This window comes from Theropithecus gelada, chromosome 14 (assembly GCF_003255815.1).
Source record: "Theropithecus gelada isolate Dixy chromosome 14, Tgel_1.0, whole genome shotgun sequence".
NCBI classification, from domain to species: Eukaryota; Metazoa; Chordata; class Mammalia; order Primates; family Cercopithecidae; genus Theropithecus; species Theropithecus gelada.
Window position 1 is genome coordinate 58601153 of NC_037682.1, and position 25228 is coordinate 58626380.

The window sequence follows — 25228 nt, forward strand, 5'->3', positions numbered from 1 at the left end:
AAAAGTTAGGATTCTAAGTCACTAAATAGTTTAGAAATATACCAGTGTATGGATTATATATGTGTATTTTAACATATAGTGCATATGCTTATAGAGTTCACACATGATAAAGATCTGTGAATAGGAGGATTATTCAGTAAATAGTGCTAAGATCATGATTTAACTCTTTAACAAGACTTTCATTTTATGATCTATATCAGAATAAAACATCGATTGAATACAAGTTTTTAAGCTGTATTCCATGGACCTCCATGTGGTTTCATGAAGACTAGTATCTTCAGAAGCAAAAGAACTGCAAGTTTAGCCACATTTTATCTCTTCATATGCAAAAGTAACTTAAGATTTTATTTTTATAAAGGAGGTTCCACTATAAAATATTTAAAATTCTCTAGAGTGGATTTTTAAACACTCAGAAAAAATACATAATTTGACCACATAAAAATTTTTAAACTGTGGGTGAAAAACATGTAAGTCAGAAAAAAATAGGAGAAATATTTGCCATGATTATGACAGTATGAACTCTTTTTAATTAAATGGACACCTAGTTTAAAATGTTGACAACATAAACGGACTAAAGCAATGAAGTATCACTTTTATTAATAAAAATGACAATAGCAATTTTCAGCAAGAGTATGGAGTAATGTATACTTATGTTGAGGGTAAATTGGTAACGACTTTTTGGAAAAACAATTTGGCCAATCCTGAGCCTTAAAATTGCTGTTACTCTTTGCTACAGTAATTCTATAGGAATATGTTCTATGGAAGTAGAGTTTCATACTGTTAGGGGGCTTGTGAAGAACAGAGATCCACTCAAGTGATCTCATGTAAAGAACAGGGTTATATAACATCACATGGTAGAATCTCATATGCACATACACAGATCCCAGGATGTTATCTCACTAAAAGAAGTGAGGGAGCAAGTGAGCCATGGAGCTCTCCATGGAAAAAGAATTCCGTATAGAGGGTAGAGCAAGTGCAAAGGGTCTGAGGCTAGGAATGGACCTGGAATGTACTGCAGCACTGTAAGGGAGAAGGAAAATAGGAAATGAAGTTAAAGGTAATAGGGGCCCTTGTAAGTAATTGTAAAGGTGTTGTCTTTTATTCTAAGTGAAGTAAAAAGTCACTGGAGGGTTTTAAGTAATATAATCTAACAAATTTAAACAGGCTTATTCTGAATGCTGTGTTAAGAATTGACAAAGTAGAGGCTAGAGCCAAAGCAGGGATTCCAATTAGGAGGTATTGCAGTTACCCCTAGAAGAGATAAAGTGTTAAAATAGTGTTAACAGTGGAGGTGACAGAAATAATCAAATTTTGGATATATTTTGACCATGATGAATATATCAGAAATTAATTTTAAAACTGGACTTTAAGTAGTATTTTAATAGGTAAAAAGGAGGCCAAAATCCTTTACTACTTTACAGACAGGAAGAATTGCTTGTAAAATCTTACAGTTGAACACAGTGTTTTAGGGACAGTGAAATCAGTCTGTCTAGATTAACGTTTTAAGATTAAAACATTAACCTCAAATATCAATGTTGAGGTTTAAGCTACTCTTAAGGGACTAGAGGATTTTATTTTTCATCTGGATAATATAAAGTTCAAGTTGTGCCATGGGAGTAGTCATGCCCAACTTTGGGGAGTCAGGGTAGGCTTTCCAGAGAGAGGTTCTCATCTTAGTCCAGAATAAATTGCAATAACCTGAGGGGGTGGACAAGGAGGAGTTAAAAGTGTTTCAAGCAAAGTGAGAAAAATGCAGTTTTAGGAATAAATATAGCCTAGTGGTTAAGAGTAAGGCTTCCTGAGCTGAGATCAGTTTTCGGGAAAACAAGGTATATTTCTACCTAATGTCAACAAACATAATCATTGGCTCAGTGTGAACTGGGAGGAATACAGACTCTCATCGGCAATTCTGGTGAGAAAAGTATCAGAGTCAGGAAGATCCTGTCAGAAATTCCTATCAAATTGAATGATTAAATCCTAATATATATTGAATATTAATATGGGGTATGCAGAGGCTGAAAAAGTATGATCCAGTCAAAAAGGCAATGCTATGGTGTGTTTCTGTTTCTGTCTAATCAGGCCCTAAAATTTGGAATACAGACCACAATCACTGCACCCATAAGATATCCTTCACTGAACTTTAAAATTAATCGTCAGATGAATTAGAACTCTAACATTCTTTAAAATAGTTTCCTGGTGAACAGTGACAGCACAGTGGCTGAAGGATTCAAAAGGCTCACTGGGGTTTTACCCAGAATCTGTCCTTTACTGATGGGTATGGGATTGGGATAATCTTTTGACCTCTCTGAGCTTACACAGCCTCAGCTATAAAATACAATGTTGAAATAAAATGAGTCCTTAGGCTACTGCCCAAACAATTTATCTTTTCTCTAGAATAGTGCCTATTCACATAATAAATGTTAATAAAGTGTTAATTTTCACAGCACACTGATTCTCAGAAGTCTTAAAAGTTTAATGTCATTAAAATTTCACAACTGCTTTGAGAAAGGTCCCACAAGGCACATTCTATAGTCAAGAGAAATTGTGGCATAGAAAAGTTCATGATTCACCAGAGGGTGAGGTTCCTACGAGTTTCTTATCACATTTTTGTCAATGGATCAATACATAATTTGGCTTTAATAATATGTGATATTAGTATTTATTGATAAACAATATTAATATATCACAATATATAATATATAAAATATATATAACATTTATTATATTGATTTGTTAATATTGAACTCACAAGACAACAGCACTATAATGCCTGAAGGTAGCTTCTCTTTCACATGTATTTTTTCCTAAGATACATCACAGCCCTCTTGTACTTAGGAACACTAGACAGCACCTTAGCACTATACTTGGGACCATTTTAAACAGCAAAAATCAACAGAAAGCACAAAAATCCTAAAACAGCAGTAAATATATTGTGAAAAGTATGCTTTTTATGATAGGAGAGCTAAAACAAGAAGGTATGGCATTGCTTTGTTCAACCTCAGCTGGTCACATGCACCTTGGGCAACTTGAAATTTGCTCTGCTCTGCACCTGTGTACAAATGACTGGGGAAAGCGCTACAAGTATTGAATTTGGTTATAAATAAATTGTAGTGAGTAGGTGAATTTACAAATATGAAATCCATTAGTAATGAGGTTAAACTATATAAAATCTAGGCAAGCCAATCAAAAGCATAAGAAGAACAAAAAATAGGATAAGGAAGAAAATGTAATCACAGAACACTGTCTCCATTTGGACAATATGGCATAGTCATAAAAATGTTATCACTGAAAATAAACAAAAAATTGATAGAAACTATGTTAGTAGGATCAGGGAAGGGGAAGTGAGAGGGAGTATGTAAACACCAAATTTCCGTCTCCCATAATAGAAAAAAATCAGAAGGGAGTACCTAAAATTGTCAGTTTTACTACATAAGCATAGTGCAGTATTTAGAAATAGGTAGATAGATACAAAAAGAATCAGCTCAAAGTGATTCCTCTGAGGATCAGAGGCTAAAATGAAGTAGGAAATAGTGTTGCCAGAAAAAGAGATCCCAATCCAGACCTTAAGAGAGAACTCTTGGGTCTAAGCAGGAAGGAATTCAAGGTGAATTGCAGAGTACAGTGATAAGAGAGTTTGTTGAAAGCTACGCAGACACAGAGTAGGGTGTCCTCAGAAAGGAAATGGAGGAATGTGCCTTCTTTGTTTTAAACTCTTCTTGTATAGGGGTCTTGTCTATGTAAAAGCTATTATGTCTATGTGGGGGTAGGCTGACAGCATGACAAAATTTAGTACTTTGTTGTTTTTAAAAAGTTTTCTTTGGCATTTTAGTGCATAAGTACATCAAAGCCATGACTATATCTTAAAAGCATACATTGATATTAGGACATCTGGACATTCTGCCATCATAGGAGTTTATCCTTGCAAGCATTAACTGCTTCCTTAACCAAAAACATGTTATGACTATGCATTGTGACTGGCAAGGAATGTGCCTTGCTAGTTTTGAGATGGAGTTGATTTAAAAATAGTATTACCATAGCTCTCCTGTGCTCCTGTTTACTTAACAATAATGTGACTAGCCAGAACCTTAATCTGGGTCAGATGTCCCAGAATGAAAGCATACATAGTTGGATGACTAGTTCAGACCTCAGAGCTGGTACATGTTGTTAGAAATGTGTTCATTGTAGACACTGAAAGAAAAGTCCCAATGGTTGATTCTATGGGCCCCTTGGTGAGGAACAGCTTTCTCACAGCATGTGACATAATTCTGTGGCACAGCACAATCTGTCAGTCCTGTCCTCGAAATCTAATATAGCTGAGTATTTTTCCCTCTGAGGACAATTTACACATTTTATTTACACTTTACTGTTAGTGTAAAAAGGTTCATTTAAGACAAAGTTGATATCCTGTCATATTATTTATAGCATGTTTATCCTATTGATAGTTGCGGAAGCATCACAGATTCTTTGGCCATTATTAGCAGTCTTGGCTCTTCAAATACAACTTTGACAATATATTAATTATGCCACTTTGCTAACACTGATGTTTTGATTATCTATTGCCATTTTACATAACAGCAACCATTTTATTTGCCCACAATTGTGAAGTCTGGGCTAGGCTGAGCTGAGCTACTTGGTTCTGCTGGTCTTGCCAGTGTGCATTCGTGTCATTGCATTAAGGAACAAGCTGGGCTGTGCTTTTTCTCTCTCCGTGTAGTTTCAGGACTTCTCCCTCTTCACATAGTTTCTACATGGCATTTCCAGCAGAATTCCTGGATTCTGCCTGGGTTTCTCAGGGATCCTAGAGCTCAAGAGCAGAAACTTCTAGTCCTTCATGAAATTTAGGTCCAAACTATCACTTCTGCCATATTCTATTAGGGAAAAAGAGTCACAGGACCACCCTAGATTCACAGGAAGGGGACTACACAATGTTATGAACACCAAGAGGCGGTTCATGGGGAGATGCCAGTAGAGCCAGTGGCATGCTGACAAATTGACAGGTAACTAGTTGTAGTAATAATAAGCTTGCTCTGGCTAACCGGTCAATCTAAGAGACTATATTGGAAATTAAAAGTGGTATTAAAATATTAGCACATGAGGAGTTACAATTAATCCTACAGAAAGACAGGGGCAAAGTAGAATTTGGACACAAAATCATGAAAATATGAACCATGCAATGAAAATATGAGAATTCTAGAAGTGTAGAAGTCATAAAGATTCTAAACCATTGTTTAGTTTACTTACAAATGTTGAACTGAGATGAGATACTGACAGCACAGAGGGAAAAGGAAGGCTGAGCCTGAGCTCTTAAGGAGGAAGTAAAAAAGCAGTTGTGGGTGTGTAGGGGTGACTTGGAGTTTGGTGGCAGTAAGTGCAGGAGGCCTGAGGGACGCTAGGGTAGGGCCCTCGTCCACTGCGGCGGGAGGGGGAGCACTGGAGTACCAGCCCCAAGGGTGTGTGCTTCCCTAGTGCCAACCCTGCCATGGGCAGAGTCCTAGAGGAGCCAGAGGCGGGGAGGGTGTCCAGACCTTGGGCCTGTACACTGGCTGATGCTGTACATCCTGGAGGGAAGCAGGGAGGCTGGGGGAAAGTGGAACCGCAGATAACAAGGACCCATCCATTTCGACCATGAAGAAATGCAGGCAAAGAAATAGTAAGCGGTTGTCCAGAACTCTACCATGATTATTACAAGGTTTGCGACCTGAGACTCTATGCCCTTTCCCACAGGCCAGGCAGCTTGTCCAGGATTAAAGTCAGGGCGTTGATGAAAACACGCTTCTCACATGGTGAGAGGCTGGAAAGCTTTGAAAAGGAGTATATAATTTTGGTATGGATATCAAGTGTGATGCTAACCTGATTTCTTGCCTATGCCTACATATTTTGCCAATTTCCATAATGCCTTCTCCAGTCACTGGCTTGTGATTCTTTTTCATAAACAAGCTCTTATAATTGTTGCTTGATTCTCATTTTTCCTGGTCTGCTGAATTTTTGCAGGCTAATTTAAATAACTTCGATTTTATAATGTGAATATATATCCGGTAGGAACAAATATATTCTCATCACCTTTCTTTTTCAAAGTCCACTGTGTGTGTGTGTGCATGTGTGTGTGTGTGTGGGGGATCTGCAATTGACAAATTAGAATTAGGTAATATCCACCTAATAGCTGTTCATATATAAAGACAACAGAAAGACATTCTTAAGAATTTTTGAAAGATAGTATTCCATTGTATACTGAACATTAATTTTCCTTTAAAAAATAGATAATACATTAATGTGGCTGTAAATACAAAAGATACAGAGGTTGTAAGGTGTAAGTCTCCCTCTCACTTCTATCTCTCACGTACCCAGTACCTATCTCTGGAGGCAGCCATTTTTTTCTGGTATCTAATGAATTCTTTAAAAGCATTTTTAATACATGCATGAGCAAATACATATGCGTATCTATCTTTTTAAAATAAAAATAGTAGCATATTCTATACACAATTCTGTGTATAATACTTTAACAGATGAAGTTTTTCACCATTTTTTTGTGAGTTTGCCACTGGAAAGATTTCCCTTCACCATTGTTCTTTAAGGCTATCCTTGAGTGAGGCTGAGGTACAGCAGCAGTATGATTTTGGCTCCAACATACTGTTAATGAAGTAATCCATGGGCTTGCTGCCTGATACACATGGAGACCAATACCATGGGACAAACTTTCGAAAATAGAAAAAGCTTTATTGCAACTTGACCTGCAAGGAGACAGGAAGAAAGGCTCAAACCTGTCTCCCTGAGCTAGGGGCAGGGTTGGGTTTTATAAGCATAGGGCAATGAAGCATGATCTGATTGGATCTTGCAATAAGGTAGTGCTGGGAGGCATTATCTGATTGGATCCTGCCATGGAGGTGATGCCAGAGCTCAATTTGATTTGATCCTGAGTTATGACATACAGTGTCTGCTTCTTAATTCAGTTTCTGCTCCTAGGTCTGAGCATTTAGTTTCTCCCTATGGTTGCAGGCTTGGTTCATCTGGGCATACTCAGGTTACATGACTTGATGGTCCATGGGAATTGAAAAATAACTCACAACCTTGTTACATAAAAGTTGAACCAGATTTGTCTGGTGCAATTGCAATATTGAGCCAATTCTTCTGTGACCCAGGCCAGTGTTTTCACTTCCTCTGTCAGCTGGTCACAGGAAACTACCTTTAGGGCCATGGATACAAGTTTATGAAGAGCCAAGAGTGCAGCAGAACTAGGGAACATGAGTCTGGGCCACCTATTAATGAAATTTTAGCCCTCTGAATCAATCTCAAACATACCATTTCCCTCCTATGATGGACTGCTATAGTACCTATCCAATTTTATAACTTGGTTGATCTGACAATACCCAGCTCATGGGTGGGTGTGGTGACCTAGTCATTTGATGTTCTAGGTAGGTGTTCAGTCTCCACTAGGGCCTAGTAGTATGTCAGAAGCTTCTATTCAAAGGGTGAATAATTATCTTCTCCAGAAAGAATGGCCTTGCTCCAGAGCCCATGTGTACTTCTTTTACAGGGAGGTGTAAACATGGCTAGAAAGAAGTAGGTTTGGGAAAGTGGGATGTTTGATCAGAGTGCTGATGTTTTTTCCCAGAGGTCAATTGTATTAGCTTGGTGCAAAAGTTTTTACCATTATTTTTAATGGTAAAAACTGCAATTACTTTTGCATCAACATAATTTTTTTTTTTTTTTTTTTTTTTGAGACTGATCTCACTCTGTCACCCAGGCTGTAGTGCATTGGCACGATCTGGGCTCACTGCAACCTCTGCGTCCTGGCTTCAAGCAATTCTCTACCTAAGCCTCCTGAGTAGCTGGGATTATAGGCACCCGCCACCATGCCTGGCTAATTTTTATATTTTTAGTAGAGATGGGGTTTCACCATGTTGGCCAGGCTGGTCTCAAATTCCTGACCTTATGATCTGCCTGCCTTGGCCTCCCAAAGTGCTGAGATTGCAGGCATCAGCCACTGCACTCTAGATTCTTAAGAGGATTCTAGGATCACATAGCTCAGGTAAAGTTCAAAATTATCAACATGTTATATTTATTTGGTTATTATGAGTGTTTTGTAGTGAAAACATCTTTAGCATATCTCATATTCCATTTTACCACAAACCCCAGGAACCCTAATGATTCTGTGTTTGAGTCATCTCTAGTTCAACTCTGATGGGGAGGCTGAAGAACAAACACAGGTCAATTTAGTTCTGTCTTGTTTGCTTTATCTGGGATTTGGTGTGATAGGACACCTAAGTCTTGCCCTCAACCAGTTCACTTTTGAGGGTAGAGGGTTGGTCGTTGTTAGCATTTTGGAGGAAGGCATTGTATGTCAGTTCTGCATATAAGAGCTGGTTTCCCCTCTTGGTGCCTGGATAGAAAGCTGCACAAAAAGGCTTTATTATATGCTGTTTAAAATTCGGAATTTAGGAGATAATAAAGGGAAAATCAGTTACATTAAGGCCTAGTAAAGAAGGCTGATTACAGAGCCCTTTTCTGATGTTCATCATACTCCAATCCAGACACAAATGAGAGTGGCTTACTTTGCCAAGATGTGATTGATTTCTTTAGTCAAGCTGAGTCTGCCGTCCCCATCTTCTACTGCAGGGCTTAGTGCTCCTCATTCTGCCTCCTTCAGTGTGTTCTCCCTATCGATGTGAGGAAGTCATGGGTATAATTCTCTACAAGGTAATTGAACAGATTATGCATTGGTTATGATTATGAATTGCTGTTGCTCCAAATTTTTACTTAACATTGAATCTGACAAGTCTCACTACTTCGACATGGTTCTTCCTTACATAGGATGCAGGGATTCGGTCTCCTACAGAATGTTCTTAGATATAGTTGATAAGTCAGGTTTTTTTTGTTTTGTTTTGTTTTGTTTTGTTTTGTTTTTGAGACAGAGTCTTGCTCTTTCGCCCAGGCTGGCCTGCAGTGGCACGATCTCGGCTCTCTGCAAGCTCCACCTCCTGGTTCACCCATTCTCTTGCCTCAGTCTCCCGAGTAGCTGGGACTACAGGCGCCTGCCACCATGCCTGGCTGATTTTTTGTATTTTTAGTTGAGACGGGGTTTCACCGTGTCAGCCAGGATGCTCTCGATCTCCTGACCTCATGATCCGCCCGCCTTGGCCTCCCAAAGTGCTGGGATTACAGGCGTGAACCACCGCGCCTGGCCGATAAGTGAAGTTTTAAAAGTGATCAATCTGGAGCTGTAAGGCACGCTCTGATTATAATTACTTTTCTTTTTCTTTATTTTTTTTTTTTTTTCAGTTCTCCCACTCTCCTAAGAAGAAGAAATGGCCAAATCCCAGGTAAGTCCTTCCTCCCTCCATGCTGAAATGCCATGTAATTTGTCAGAGGTGGCGTTGGTGCAATTTGAAAGGCGGCATATTGTGATATGTCAAGGTTTATAGTAGAAGAACAATTGACTGGTTACTAGAGACTACAATGGATGTTATTATTTTGGTGAGTGCTTTATCATCTACCTGCATCTTTGCATTTTCAGAAACTTGACTGTGACTAGTTTCTCTGAGTTAATAAGCTGCAGGGCAACTGGCTCATTCTAAACGAATTCTTGAAAAGATCACAAAAGATAGATATACATACCAGATGCATACATGTGGATTTCTTTTTATTTCTTTTGCTTTTATCTTTTTTCAACTTTTATTTTACAGTCAGGGGGTACATGTGCAAGTTTGTTACAAATGTATATTACACGATGCTGAAGTTTGGAGCACAAATTAATCTGTCATCCGGTTAGTGAGTATAGTACCCAAAGGTAGTTTATTTCAACTCTTCCCACTCCTTTCCTCCTACCTCTTGTATTCCCTAGTGTCTATTTTTCCCATTTTTATGATCATGTGTACCCAATATTTAGCTCCGTGTTATAAATGAGAACAAGTGGTATTTGGTTTTCTGTTTCTGTGTTATTTTGCTTAGGTAATGGTTTCTGGCTGTATCATGTTGCTGTGAGAGACATAATATTCTTTTTTATGGCTTCATATTATTCCTTGGTATATATGTACCACATTTTCTTTATATAATCCACCATTGATGGTCACCATGTCTTTGCTATTGTGAATAGTTCTGCTATGAACATATTGGTGCATGTGTCTTTTTGGTAAAATGATTTATTTTCCTTTGTGTATGTACCCAGAAGTTGTATTGCTGGGTCAAATGGTAGTCCGACCCTCAGTTATTTGACAATTCTCCAAACTGCTCTCCACGGTTGGCTGAACTAGTTTATATCCCCACAAACAATGTATAATTATTCCCTTTTCTCTGCAGGGAAACAGAGAAACAGATGCTGCGTCACCAACATCTGTTATTTTTCTGACTTTTTAACAAAAGTCATTTTTACTGGTGTGAGATGGGATCCCATTGGGGTTTTGATTTGCATTTTTCTGATAATTAGTGATGATGAGCATTTTTTCATATATTTGTTGACTGCTTGTTTATCTTCTTTTGAAAAGTGTCTGTTCATGTCCTTTGCTCATTTTTTAATAGGGTTTTTGTTTGTTAAGTTCCTTACAGATTCTGAGTATTAGACCTTTGTTGGATGCATAGTTTACAAATATTTTCTACCATTCTCTAGATTGTCTGTTTACTCCTTTGCTGATCTCTCTTGCTGTGCAGAAACTCTTTAGTTTAATTAGGTTCCACTTGTCAATTTTGGGTTTTGTTGCAAGAGGACTTAGCTGTGTTTCCTAGGTTTTCATCTAGGATTTTTGTAGTTTGAGGTTTTATATTTAAGTGTTTAATACATCTTGAGTTAGTTTTGGTTTATGGTGTTAGGTGGGGGTCTAGTTTCATTTTTTTTTTTTTTTTTTTTTTTTTTTTTTTTTGCGTATGGCTAGCCAGTTATCCCAGCATCATTTATTGAATAGGGAGTTTTTTCACCATTGTTTATTGTTGTTGACTTTGTCAAAGATAAGATGGTTGTGGGTGTGTGGCTTTATTTCTGGATTCTCTATTCTGTTCTATTGGTCTGTGTGTCTGTTTTTATACCAGAATCATGCTATTTTGGTTACTGTAGCATTGTAGTATATAGTTTGAAGTTGGGTAATGTGATGCCTCTGGCTTTGTTCTTTTTTACTTAGGATTGCTTTGGATATTTGAGCTCTTTTTTGGTTCCATTAATTTTAGAATAGTTTTTTCTAATTCTGTGAAAAATTATGTTGAGAGTTTGATAGGAATAGTGTTGAATTGTGAATTGCTTTGGGCAGTATGGCCATTTAAATGATATTGATTCTTCCAATACATGAGCATGGGACATTTTTCTTTTTGTGTCATCTTCGATTTCTTTTAACAGTGTTTTGTAACTCTCCTTGTAGAGATTCTTCACCTCCTTGGCTATCTGTATTCTTAGGTATTTTATTCTTTTTGAGGCTACTGTAAATGGGACTGCATTCTTGATTTGGCTCTCAGCTTAAATGTTATTGGTGTATAGAAATGCTACTGATTTCTGTACATTGATTATGTATCCTGAAACTGCTGAAATTGTTTATAAGCTCTAGGAGCCTTTTTACAGAGTCTTTAGTGTTTTCTAAGTATAGAATCATATCATCAGTGAAGAGAGATAGCTGGACTTATTTTCCTATTTGGATGCATTTCTTTCTTTCTTGATCGCTCCAGCTAGGACTTCCAGTACTAAGTTGAATAGGAGTGGTGAGAGTGGCCATCTTTGTCTTTTTCTAGTTATCAAGGGGAATGTTTCTAGATTTTGCCTGTTTAGTATAATGTTGGCTGTGGGTTTGTCATAGATGGCTCTTATTATTTTGAGGTATGTTCCTTAGGTGCCTAGTGTGTTGGGGCTTTTTATCATGAAGGGACATTGGATGTTATCAAAAACTTTTTATGTAAATATTGAGATTTTTTTCCTTTTATATTTTTGTGATGAATCACATTTATTGACTTGCATATGTTGAATCAACCTTTCATTCCAGGAATAAAGCCTACCTAATCATGGTGAATTATCTTTTTGATATGCTGCTGGATTTGGTTTGTTAGTATTTTGTTGAGAATTTTTGTGTCTATGTTCATCAGGGACATTGGTCTGAAGTTTTCTTTTCTCATTGTGCCTTTGCCAGTTGTGGTCTCAGGGTGATGCTACCTTTAGAGAATGAGTTATGGAGGATCCCCGCTCCTCAATTTTTTGGAATGGTTTCAGTAGGATTGATATTATGTCTTCTTTGTACATCTGGTGGAATTCGGCTGTTAATCCATCTGGACCAGTGCAGTTTTTTGGTTGGTAGGGTTTTTATCACTGATTCAATTTTGGAATGTATTACTGGTCTGTTCTCTTTTTAACTATTTTTTACTTCAATAAGAGAAATGTAAAAGACTGTGAAAACCCAATTTAATCTTACTATCTGGATAAAATGGCTTCTAAAAAGTTAGTTTATGTAATTTTTCCCTCTTTGTGCAGGTAGCAACATACCAATTTATATTTTAGTTTTCAAACTATGGAATCATACCATATACAATAAATTTCACCTTCCTTTTTTCCCATAAAAGTAAATCATGGGCAGATTGTCAATAAATTTAGTTTTATCACATATTTCAATATATGCACAATATGACTTAGTCTCTTACTGATAAATATTTGACCTAATTCCATATTGTTATTACAACCAAGGCTGTGGCAAATATCTTCATGCATATATTGAATAAAGGAGGTCATAGACACATTTAAAATGTTAAGGGACAGCCAGGCATGGTGGCTCACACCAGTAATCCCAGCACTTTAGGAGGCTGAGGCGGGTGGATCACCTGAGGTCAGGAGTTCAAGACCAGCCTGGCCAATATGGTGAAATCCCATCTCTACTAAAAACACAAAAAATTAGCTGGGTGTGGTAACGGGTGCCTATAATCCCAGCTACTCAGGAGGCTGAGGCAGGAGAATCACTTGAACCTGGGAGGTGGAAGTTGCAGTTAGCTGAAATGGTGCCGTTACACTCCAGCCTGGGCAACAAGAGTGAAACTCCATCTTAAATAATAATAATAATAATAATGGACATTGTCAAATTATCTTCCTGAAATATTTTACCACTTCATACCACCAAAGATAGAGTTTGAGAGTATGTTAATTTTTATATCCTTTTACCAATACTGAGTACTATCACATGTTTTAGGCTTTTAGTCGCATAAGAGAAAAAATGCTGTATTGGTGTTAAACTTTATAATTCTTTAAATATTAGATAAGCCTATCACCTTTATATGTATTTAACATTCATTTGGACATTTTCTGTAGCATTTTGGATTATATCCTTTGCCAGATTTCTACTTGGTGCTTTGTCTTTTCCTTATTTTTCCTTATTTTTATCAGCATTTTATGTTAGAGATATTAGCACTTCATTTGCCATATGTAGTGAAATGATTTCTCCCAGTTTAATTTGGTTTTATTCATATTTTCTAATATATAAAAGCTTTAACAGGTTTAAAACAATGTCTCTGGGTTTGCTATTTCCACTTCATAATATTTTTAAAAAGATATATCTATGTTCTTTTAGTTTTTAAAAATTATTTTAGTTCTCATATTTAAAACTTTGATACATTTGGAATTTATATTCTTATAAAAAGTAAACTAAGATCAGTTTAATTTCATTTTTCAAATGACTGGCTGATTTTGATAGATTACTTAATACCCAGGAACGAAAAGGAAAACTGAAATTATTTGTACACTTAGTTTATTAAACTAAAATGTTTAATAATTCAAACATTGAAAACTAATTTTTCTAGAGCACTGACTTATTAAAACTTTGATTGAAGTATTTTAAACAATTGCAAGTGAATTTAGTATTGTAGAGCCTTCTGAATCACTTCCAAACCATTAAATATCAAACTGGTATTTATAATGATTCCAGAACATTACTATAGTTACACCTAAACCTGTTCTAAAATAACATATGTTTACTTCATTTATTATTTTAATTTTTATGTAATTGTTGTAGCAAAATAAGCTGTGTTTTTAATTTTTCTTGGAGTTTTAGTATTATTTTGATTTCTTCCAATGACTGCAGTAATTTTAACAGAGCAAACACAAAAGACATACATACATAGCTTCTGAGATTTGTTATTAACTGATTGATTCTTGACAAAGGAACTTAATGCTTCTTCCAAAATAATATAATCCTGAACCACCGATCATTGGGCTGAACTTCATTTTTAGCATTTAAATTTTGTGTGTGTGTGTGTGCTTGTTGCTTTTTAGTATTAACGATTGACATAATTTTCTAGGTTACATTTCAGGAAGTTGGTTGAAAAACAAAATAAACTTCTAAAAAATACATTTTATATCTGTAAGTCTATCACATTTATAGCTGTCATGTAGGTTTTATTTTCTTGCCCCGCTATCCCCAGTCGTCTCAGCAATATATTTTAAAATTATTTTCTTGGTCAATACTTTATAAGTCATTATATGTCATTATATTTTGACTTAGTCTGTTAATAACATTTAAAAGCAACAAATTTTTATTAGTATTTTATTATAATTAATAGAGCTACCTGTTAGGAGATGAAGAATCAATTTGGCTGAGTTACTTCTCCTCTTTAGGACATTTAAACATGCTACTTAACCTCCTTCTTCTACTTGGATGTTATGTGGAAATCACAGCACTGATTACTCATTACTGTTCCTAAAATAGTTCCTCCTTTTAATTGGACTATTTGGCTTATTCACAGTATTTGTCTTTCCTGCTTACACAGACAGAAAGAGCAAATACTTATAAACAGATATAAGTAACAGAAGAGACACAATGTCCATATAGATAAACTCTTCTTTTAAAAGCTTAAAAATCAGGTTATTATAAATCTGTGGTTTTTCACAGACTCAGCTTGTTCTAATATACCACAATTGTTATTATTTTATTATTACTGTGTTATGCAATAAGCAAATTGTAAAATTTGCTAGCAGGAGTCCCTTTAGATTTATTCCTTTATCCTTTCAACATTGTCCCTGATATTCTTGGAAACAGTATTGCTACTATGTCACTCAGAGTGCAGTATCATAGAGCTGGACAAAGAAAGGGGGACTGGGGGCTGAGAGACAATAAATTGATAATTGGCACATATATACCTCCTTATGCTGTACTGATCCAAGATTTGGCATTATATGGCAAGGTGTGCTTGTTCCTTTTGGTGGATAAGAGCTTTAAAACAGTATAAAATTTAGGCAATGGGAGACACGGTAATTTTATTACAATAGTGAGCAGAAGTGCTGCTGTTGTTAGGCAGCAACACTATCTTAGCGGTGATAGAGCTGGAAAACATACTTCAATTTTATGAGTTTACATTTCTCATTTTTATTCATCTTATAATTCAACTAATTCCAATTAATGTTTTAAAATTAAGTATTTAGGTGGATTATATTAACCATGTTTCCAGCATTTTATTATGAACATTTTCAAGCATAAAGTTGAAAGAATTTTACAGTAAATACTTTTTTTTTTTTTGGTAGAGATGGAGACTTGCTATGTTGCCCAGGCTAGTCTTGAACTCCTGACCTCAAGTGAGCCTCCTGCATCAGCTTCCCAAAGCACTGGAATAACAGGTGTGAGCCACTACACCTGATCTTCTATTCACCTTCTACCATATTGGATTTATCATATCTGTCCCTCTGTCTATTTTTCTGTTACCCATCAATCCATATTATTTTTCAATCATTTCAAGTGAAACTAGAGACATCAGTATACTGTCTCCTACATATTGCAGCATACATATTAATCAGAGTCCAATATTTGTTTTCAACTTGGCTCCTAAATGTATATTCACTGAGCTTTGTCAAATGCCCTTTTCTAATCAGTCCCCAACACCATCCACCAGAGGTAATCTCTGTTCTGAATGTTTTCCACCATAGATGAATTTTGCTTGTTCAAGAACTTCATGTAAATGAAACCATAGATTATTTTCTCTTCTAAGGCTTCATTTACTCAGCATATTTTTGACATTCATCCATGTTGCATGTGTAGGGGCACATTCCTTTTTATTGCTGAGTATTATTTTTATGAATATATCATAGTAAATTTATCCACTCTCCTACTGAACACTTGGGTTCACTAATTGAACACTGTTTTACCTATATTAGACATTTCATATAAATGGGAGAAAACATTATTTTTGAATCAGTTGCTGGGTAGTAAATGTTCAGTAATGTTAGTTAGAAAAAAAGAGATATTACACTGATGGAGGTGAAATTCACCAACAGTGAGCTATTGCCTTTTCCCAGATTTGAGTCTCTGATCTTTATGATTTCCTTTTGCTGTGGCTTAGATGTGTCCCTCAAAGTTCATGTTTTGGAAACTTAAAACTCAGTGTAACAGTGTTGTGTATATATATTTCAATACTGAGTGATTAGGTTGTTAGGGCTCTGCCCTTATGAATGAATTAATGTTATCTTAGGAGTGGGTTTGTTGTCACAAGAGTGTATTCATTATCACAAAATATCACAGACTAGATGGCATAAACAACAGAAATTTATTTTCTCACAATTTTGGAAGCTGAAATTCCAAGATCAAGGTGTCAGCAGGTTTGTTATTTTTTTCTGAGGCCTCCATCTGTCTTCACATGTTCCTTCTCTATTTGCATGCATACCTGGGTCTCTCTGTGGGTCAAAATCTCCTCTTCTTATCAGGATACCAGACAGATTGGATTATGGCCCACTCTAATGGTATCATTTTAACTTAATCATCTCTTTAGAGGCCCAGTCTCCAAATATAATAGTTTCTCCTTATCCACAGGGGATGCATTCCAACACCCCCAGTGGATGCCTGAAACCTCGGAGAATACAGAGCCTTATATACACCAAAATTTTAAAAATCTAATAACCAAGGTATCTGCTAAGTGACTGTCAAGTAGAGTTTATAGTACAGATATGCTGGACAATGGGATCATTCACATCCTGTGCTGGACATGGTGGAACAGAGCAGGAGAGCAAAATTTCATCAGACTACTCAGAATGGCTCAGAATTTAAAACTTATGAATTATTTATTTCTGGAAATTTCCATTTAATATTTTTAGACTATGGTTGACCACACAGAAAGTGAAACCATTGAAAAGGGGAGAATACCTCACATTTGAGGTATTCAGAATTAGGGCTTCAACACATGAATTTTGGAGGACACAATTCAGTCCCTATCAACTTCACACAGAAGAGAAGGTGATACGACCACAAAGACAGAGATTGAAGTGATACAGCCACAAGCCCAGGAATGCCAGCTAGAGAAGGTGAGGAACATCTTCTCCCCAGACCCTCTAGAAAGAGCACGATGCTGCCAACATCTTGACTTTTTTCTCATTAAAACTGATCTCAGACGTCTGATATCTAGAACTTTAAGAACATAAAGATGTGTTGTTTTAAGCCATTAAGTTTGTGGTAATTTGCTATAGCAGCCACAGGAAGCTGATAGAAGAAACAGAAAACATATACATGTACATTTCTCTCCATAAACAAGATACTGATTTTTCAAGCCAATTGTAATCACTCAGCTGGACCTTGAGGAAGAGTGATGATTAGTGGAGAATAAAATAATCTGTAAGTTACCTCTCCAGGTGAGAACCAAAAAGTATTTGCTAGCCAGAGAGGAACCAATTTCTTCTTAAATGGAATTATTAAATAAAACAACAACAACAAAAACTCCTCTAAGTTTCCTTTGTCTGAGAATAAGACAAAAGTCAGCTAAGTTCCCTCAATACTGCAACATCATTTTCACATATCTTCTGTATACTGATTAGCTCATATGCTCTTCTGAATTCAATGTAGTGCTTCTTCATCAATTAAACGCTGCCAGTTCTCTGAATTTATTCTCATGTACCTCACCTGGGCCCTTATTTTCATCATAAGATGTTAGCATCCTTGGTCTCTGTTTCAACATTTCATATTTTAAGACATTAATCGGACTTTTTGGAAAATCAATTTTATGATACTCAGGCCACTTTTACATGAGATTTATTTTGTTTTTACTTTTAAGAAATAATTTCTTTTAAGGAGCTCAAACAACTCTATAGGAAAAAAAATCTAATAATCCAGTCAAAAACTCGGCAAATGATTTGAATAAACATTTATCAGAAGATGACACACAAATGGCAAACAGGCATATGAAAAGGTACTCAACATAATTGATCAGAGAAATGCAAATCAAAACTACAATGAGATATCATTTCACCCCAGTTAAAATAGTGTATACACAAAGGACAGGCAATAACATTTGGTGAGAATTTAGAGAAAAGGGAACCCTTGTATACTGTTGATGGGAATGTAAATTAGTACAGCCACTATGGGGAACAGTTTGGAGGTTTCTCAAAAAACTAATAATAGAGCTACCATCTGATCCAGAAATCCTACTGTCGGGTATGTATCCAAAAGAAGGAAATCAGTATATCAAAGAAATATCTGCACTTTCATGCTTGTTGCAGTACTGTTCACAACAACTAAGATTTGGAATCGACATAAGTGTCTATCAACAGAGGAATGGATAAAGAAAATGTGGAACATATACACAATGGAGTACTATTCAATCATAAAAAAGAATGAGATCCAGTCATTTGCATCAATGTGGATAGAACTGGAGATCACTATGTTAATAAGGCACAGAAAGACGAACATCACATGTTCTCACTTACTTGTGAGATCTAAACAATTGAACTCACGGACATAGAGAATAGAAGGATGGTTATCAGAGGCTGGAAAGGGTAGTTGGGCGCAGGGAGGCAGGTGGGGATGGCTAATGGGAACAAAAAAAAATTAATTAAGACCTACTATTGGATAGCACAACAATGGGACTGTAGTCAATAATAACTGTACATTTAAAGATAAGTGTGTAACCAGATTGTAACACAAAGGATAAATGCTTGAGGGGATGGATACCCTACTCTCCATGATGTGATTATTTTACATTGCATGCTTGTATCAAAATATCTCATGTACCCCATAAATATACACACCTACTATGTACCCACAAAAATTCCAAATTAAAAGATTTTTAAAAATCCTTTCAATGCTGAGGGCTATTTTATGACATTGGAAATACAGAGTCTGAATTTCTCCACAGATCAGCTCTTTCTAGCCTCTTGAGCTCTACAATTTTATAGTTCACACTACTCTACTAATACTATCCTGGTAACCATTTTATGGGAAAATATAATGGAATTATTTTAGTTTCATCTCTGTCAAAATTTCTTTGGCATTTGCCAGGGAAGATTTCTACTTTCCTTGAAATTCCACCTTCCATTGATTTATATAAGAGTTTTGGAATTTATGAAAGTAAAAGATCTTCCACTCTAATTTAAAATCCATTTATTAAAATCACTCATGAATTTTACTTGCAAAAATCTCTTGCAAGGAGAAAACCTTAGATACATTCCCAATTTAGTAGGAGAGTTTACAGTGTTTATAGTTATTCAATATTGAGTTAAATATAAAAAACAATCTGTGAATTTATAGGAAATAAACTGCTACAATATTGGTCAAAAAAAAAAAGTCTCATAGGATAAACTTAGTCTAAAGGGGGCTGATGAATTATATGGGCCAAATTTGGCCTGTCACCTGTTTTCGTAAATAAAATCTTATTTTAACATAGTCATACCCATTCATTATGTATTGCTTATGGCTGCTTTCGTAAAAAATTTAGTAGTTTTGACAAAGAGTGACTATATAACCTATAAAGCCTAAATTATTTACTATCTCATTCTTTACAGAAAAAAAGGGGGAGGGGTTACTGATGCCTGATCTATAACTTTAAATTAACAAATATAATTATCTCAAACATTTAATGTGGTTTCCCAGATTATAGTAGGCAGTCTCAAGGTTCCAGATGAGTAGTCTTGGGAAGACAACTATTAAAACAAATCTCTGAGTAGTACAGGGAAAAAATTTTCCTTTAGTAAACAGACTTGGCAAAAACAACCTTACAGTGACAATATGTAGTTTAAAAATGACTTTAATTTAAAATTTGTTAGCTATTCTGTAAGTACTCTTTAACATTTTCCAGTTTATTCCTAAGACAATGGCTAACCCTGCTTTATGTACTCAAAACACCTGTATCAACATTCTCTTCCCAGCTTGAGTTCTTGCTAAATATTGTTTTGACTTTATGTCTATGGTTTTGATAACAATTTTAACTAAGACTGAATCAGAATGTGTGAACTTATAATATCATTTCATAGGTTTCTTCCTAACAATTTTCAGTATCTCTAATTCCTATTTCTTGGCTTATCCTCTTAAAGAAAAATCTAATAATTCTCACTTTTCTTCTCTGCTCCTTTCTAAAGATATGCACTCAAAGAACTCAAAGATTTTCATGTTTTAATCTATCCATTTTATGCTTTCTCTATGATAGGCGTTTATTAGTTAGTATTTATTGAGCATCTACTATATTCCTGGCATTCTGATTGGTGATGGGATACAAAATAGTACAGAAAAATTTATTCCTATCTTCAGGGAGATAGAGGAGAAGGTATTACCAAACTGCAATGAAAAGACTGCAATACAAGCTAGCCCAAAGAGCTATGTAAATGCAGAGGAGCAACAACTCTGCTACGGAGGAAGAATAATCTCTCATAGAAGGAGATATGATTCACTGTTGACAGATGTGACGGAAAAGATTTAGGATTATTATACTTACACAGTTTTTAACATCTGCTATGTTCAGACACTGTGCTAGGCAGTCAGGATTCAGGCAAGAGATGATTCTTTTTAGTTAAGGAGGCAGACTTCTCTAAGAAATACGCTCAAATGTAGTGATCCAAACTTAATCCATTTTTTTTTTTTTTCATGTGACAGTCCAGGGCTAAAGCTGGCTGAAGGGGTATTTGCTCCACATGACCCTTCAGATTACTCTGGATATCTGCACTCTGTCATCTTCAACACTTGGCTTTCAAGATTGCTCTAGTCATTGTTCTACCAATCACTTGCAAGGGAGAAGAACACGATAGAGTTCCCCTACAGGGCTGTATGGGGCGGCTCTGAAAGCTTCATTTATCATGTTTGGTGCACATTCCATTGTTTAGAACTATCACATGTATACATGTACCTGCAAGGAAGGAAGTCTGGGAATATCTAGTTGTGTGCTCAGTAAGAAGCAGAGCATATGTTGTAGTAGGTACCTGCACACTGACACAAGTGAGATAGAGAGGGTAAATTATTTTAAAAACTTTTCAGGATGGAAAATTTCAAAAACAGGGAGAACAGTATACTAAATGCCCACTTATTCATCACCAAGCTTAAATATTGTCAATAATTTGTCATTCTTGTTTAAATTATCTCGTTTTCATCTGTATTTTCAAGCAAATTTTAAGCACTACTTCATCCGTAAACACTTTAGTGTGTACTGTTAATATACAAGGATTAAAAAATAACCAAAATACATTTTATCACCTAACAAAGTTAATAGCAGTAAATACTGAATATTTTCTAACATTTAGTCCATGTTTAATTTTTCCCAATTGTTACAAGAATATCTTTTTACAGTAGATTTGTTCGGATCAGGATCTAAACAAGGGCAAGACATTGGACTTGGTTAATATGCCTCTTAAGTCGCTTGTCATCTATAAGTTGTTCTCATGCATTTTGTTAAAGAAATTGGATCCTTTTTTTCTGTACAGATTTTTATATTTTTATTTCACTGATTGCATTTTGTAGTGTTATCATCCTGTATTATTCATATTTCCATATTTTTCTGCACTTATAGATCTAGAAGTTTGAATAGATTGAGTTTTAACAAGAATATGTCATAGGGGTTGATATATATTTCAAAATACCAATGCTGGCCAGGTGTGGTAGCTCATGCTTGTAATCCTAGCACTATGGGAAGCCAAGGCGGGCGGATCACTTGAGGTCATGAGTTTGAGATCAGCCTGGACAACATGGTGAAACCCCATCTCTACTAAAAATACAAAAAATTAGCCAGGTATGGTGGCAGGTGCTTGTAATCCCAGCTACCCAGGAGGCTGAGGCACAAAAATTGCTTGAGCCCAGGAGGTGGAGATTGCAGTGAACCAAGATTGCACCACTGAACTCCAGCTTGGACAACAAAGCGAGACTCCATCTCAAACAATAAAAAATAACAGACTACCAATGCTAATATCAGTTATGAAAGATGAGAGCATTATTATGTAGTTTAAAGCTCTTTGCAATTTTTTTCTTAGGATATAATCCATCATGTTTAGTAAGTATACTATATTTTAAATCTTGAGATAATTCTGTGCTTTTACTACCAATATATAGTTGGGTTCATTAGTTTTAACTAATTTTTTTTTTTTTTTTTTTTTTTAGCTATTTTCACTTTACTGATGCAATTATGTTTAATTATATAAAACATTTATGTGATTCCAAAGTCAAAATTTAAAATGGAGTACATTCAAGTTATTTGTACACATAGGTTGAAAATTTTCTTGTTTGCTTTTGGAAAAAAAGTATATCTTTTTAGTAGAGCTTTTTCTCTGTGGTGGCAATCATACCTCAGTAATCAGAGATTAAGATAATCAGGAAAAATGTGGGTTTTCTTAATTCTACAATGAGTAGCTCAAATGTATATTTAGAGAAAATTTGATACAGGAAAGTAAACAGAAATTGTAATGGCCTTTAAAGTGACAATGTACTTGACATGTTCTTTCACAGTTTACAAGTGTATCTTTCGAAGCAAAGTCACTGTTACTGAGATTCTAATTGTCAATATGAGGGCTCTTTCTTTCTTAAAAGCATAAGGACATGGAATAAATTCACATTTTGGTTTTCATTTAGAAATGGAAACCTGAATAAAATCCAGTGATTCAACACCAAAGTACCCAGTTTATTAGGAAGAATCAGCACATGGCATAATAACGGAAAGATAGGCCAGTGACTAATTCTCATGCAAAGAAATCATAGAATGTAATGAACAATTAGAGAGGCATTTGGAAAACCAGAAGCAGCTTGTTTTATTCAAGCCTTGCTTTATTAAAACATTTACCTAGAAAATAGGGACATGAATATAAGTAAATTTTTTTGAGATGGGGTCTCACTCTGTTGCCCAGGCTGGAGTTCAATGGCATGCTCATGGCTCACTGTAGCCTCAACCTCCTGGGCTCAGGTGATCCTCTCACCTCAGCGTCCCTGGTAGCTGGGATTACAAGCATGTGACACCATGCTTGGCTAACTTTTGTGTTTTTTGTAAAGATGGGATTTTGCCCTTTTGCCCAGGCTGGTCTTGAACTCCTGGGTTCAAGTGATCCACCCACCTTGGCCTCCCAAAGTGCTGGGATTACAGGTGTGAGCCACCTGTGCCCAGGTTTAAATTTGATTTCAAACCTTGTTACATACCAAAGTGCCTGTTCAAAACAAACAAACAAACAAACAAAAAAAGCCCCATATATGTGAGCCACACAGAGAAGTTAAAATGTAATTCAGAGTAATCAGGAGATGAAATGTATAATAAGATAGGAGACAGACAAATGGAAAAACATTCCAAGCTCATGGATAGCAAGAACCAATATTGTGAAAATGGCCATATCACCCAAAGTAATTTATAGATTCAATGCTATCCCCATGAAGCTACCATTGACTTTCTTCACAGAATTAGAAAAAACTACTTTAAATTTCATATGGAACCACAAAACAGCCCATATAGCCAGGACAATCCCAAGCAAAAAGAACAAAGCTGGAGGCATCAGGCTACCTGACTTCAAACTATACTACAAGGCTACAGTAACCAAAACAGCATGGTACTGGTACCAAAACAGCTATATAGACCAATGGAACAGAACAGAGGCCTCAGAAATATTGCCACACATCTACAATCATCTGATCTTTGACAAACCTGACAAAAGTAATGGGGAAAGGATTCGCTATTAAATAAATGGTGTTGGGAAAAGTGCTTAGCCATTTGCAGAAAACTGAAACTGGACCTCTTCCTTACACCTTATACAAAAATTAACTCAAGATGGATTAAAGACTTAAATGTAAGACCTTAAAACATCAAAACCCGACAAGAAAACCTAGGCAATCCATTCAGGACATAGGTATGGCCAAAGACTTCAGGACTAAAACACCAAAAGCAATGGCAACAAAAGCCAAAATAGACAAATGGGATCTAATTAAACTAAAGAGCTTCTGCACAGCAAAAGAAACTATCATCAGAGTGAACAAGCAACTTACAGAATGGGAGAAAATTTTTGCAATCTTTTCATCTGAAAAAGGGCTAATATCCAGAATCTTCAAAGAACTTAAACAAATTCACAAGAAAAAACAAACAAAAGGATATGAACAGACACCTCTCAAAAGCAGACATTTATGCGGCCAAAAAGCATATGAAAAAAAGCTCACCATCATTGGTCATTAGAGAAATGCAAATCAAAACCACAATGAAATATCATCTCATGCCAGTTAAAATGGCAATCATTAAAAAGTCAGGAAATAACAGATGCTGGAGAGGATGTGGAGAAATAGGAACCCTTTTACACTGTTGGTGGGAGTATAAATTAGTTCAACCATTGTGGAAGACAGTGTGGAGATTCCTCAAGGATCTAGAACCAGAAACACTATTTGACCAGCAATCCCATTACTGGGTACCCAAAGAATTATAAATCATTATACTGTAAAAACACATGTACATGTATGTTTATTGCAGCACTATTCACAATAGCAAAGACTTGGAACCAACCCAAATGCCCATCAATGATAGACTGGATAAAGAAATTGTGGCACATATATACCATGGAATACTACGCAGCTATAAAAAAGGATGAGTTTATGTCCTTTGCAGGGGCATGGACAAAGTTGAAAACCATCATTCTCAGCAAACTAACACGAGAACAGAAACTCAAACACCGCATATTCTCACTCATAAGTAGGAGTTGAACAATGAGAACACATGGACACAGGGAGGGGAACATCACACACCAGGGCCTGTCAGTGGGTAGGGGGCTAGGGGAGGGATAGCATTAACAGAAATACCTAATGCAGATGACGGGTTGATGGATGCAGCAAACCATCATGGCACGTGTATACCTATGTAACAAACCTGCCTGTTCTGCACATGGATCCCAGAACTTAAAGTGTAATAAGTAATAAAAGAAATGTCAATTTCCCATATACTTAAAAAAATAAGCATCCACCTTAAGAAACAAAAAAGTACACCCAAATCAAGCAGAAGGAACAAAATTATAAAAATGAAATTAAAAATAGAAAAATAATCAATGAAAATGATAAACCATTAGCCAGACTAAGAGATAAATGGAGAATACAAGTTA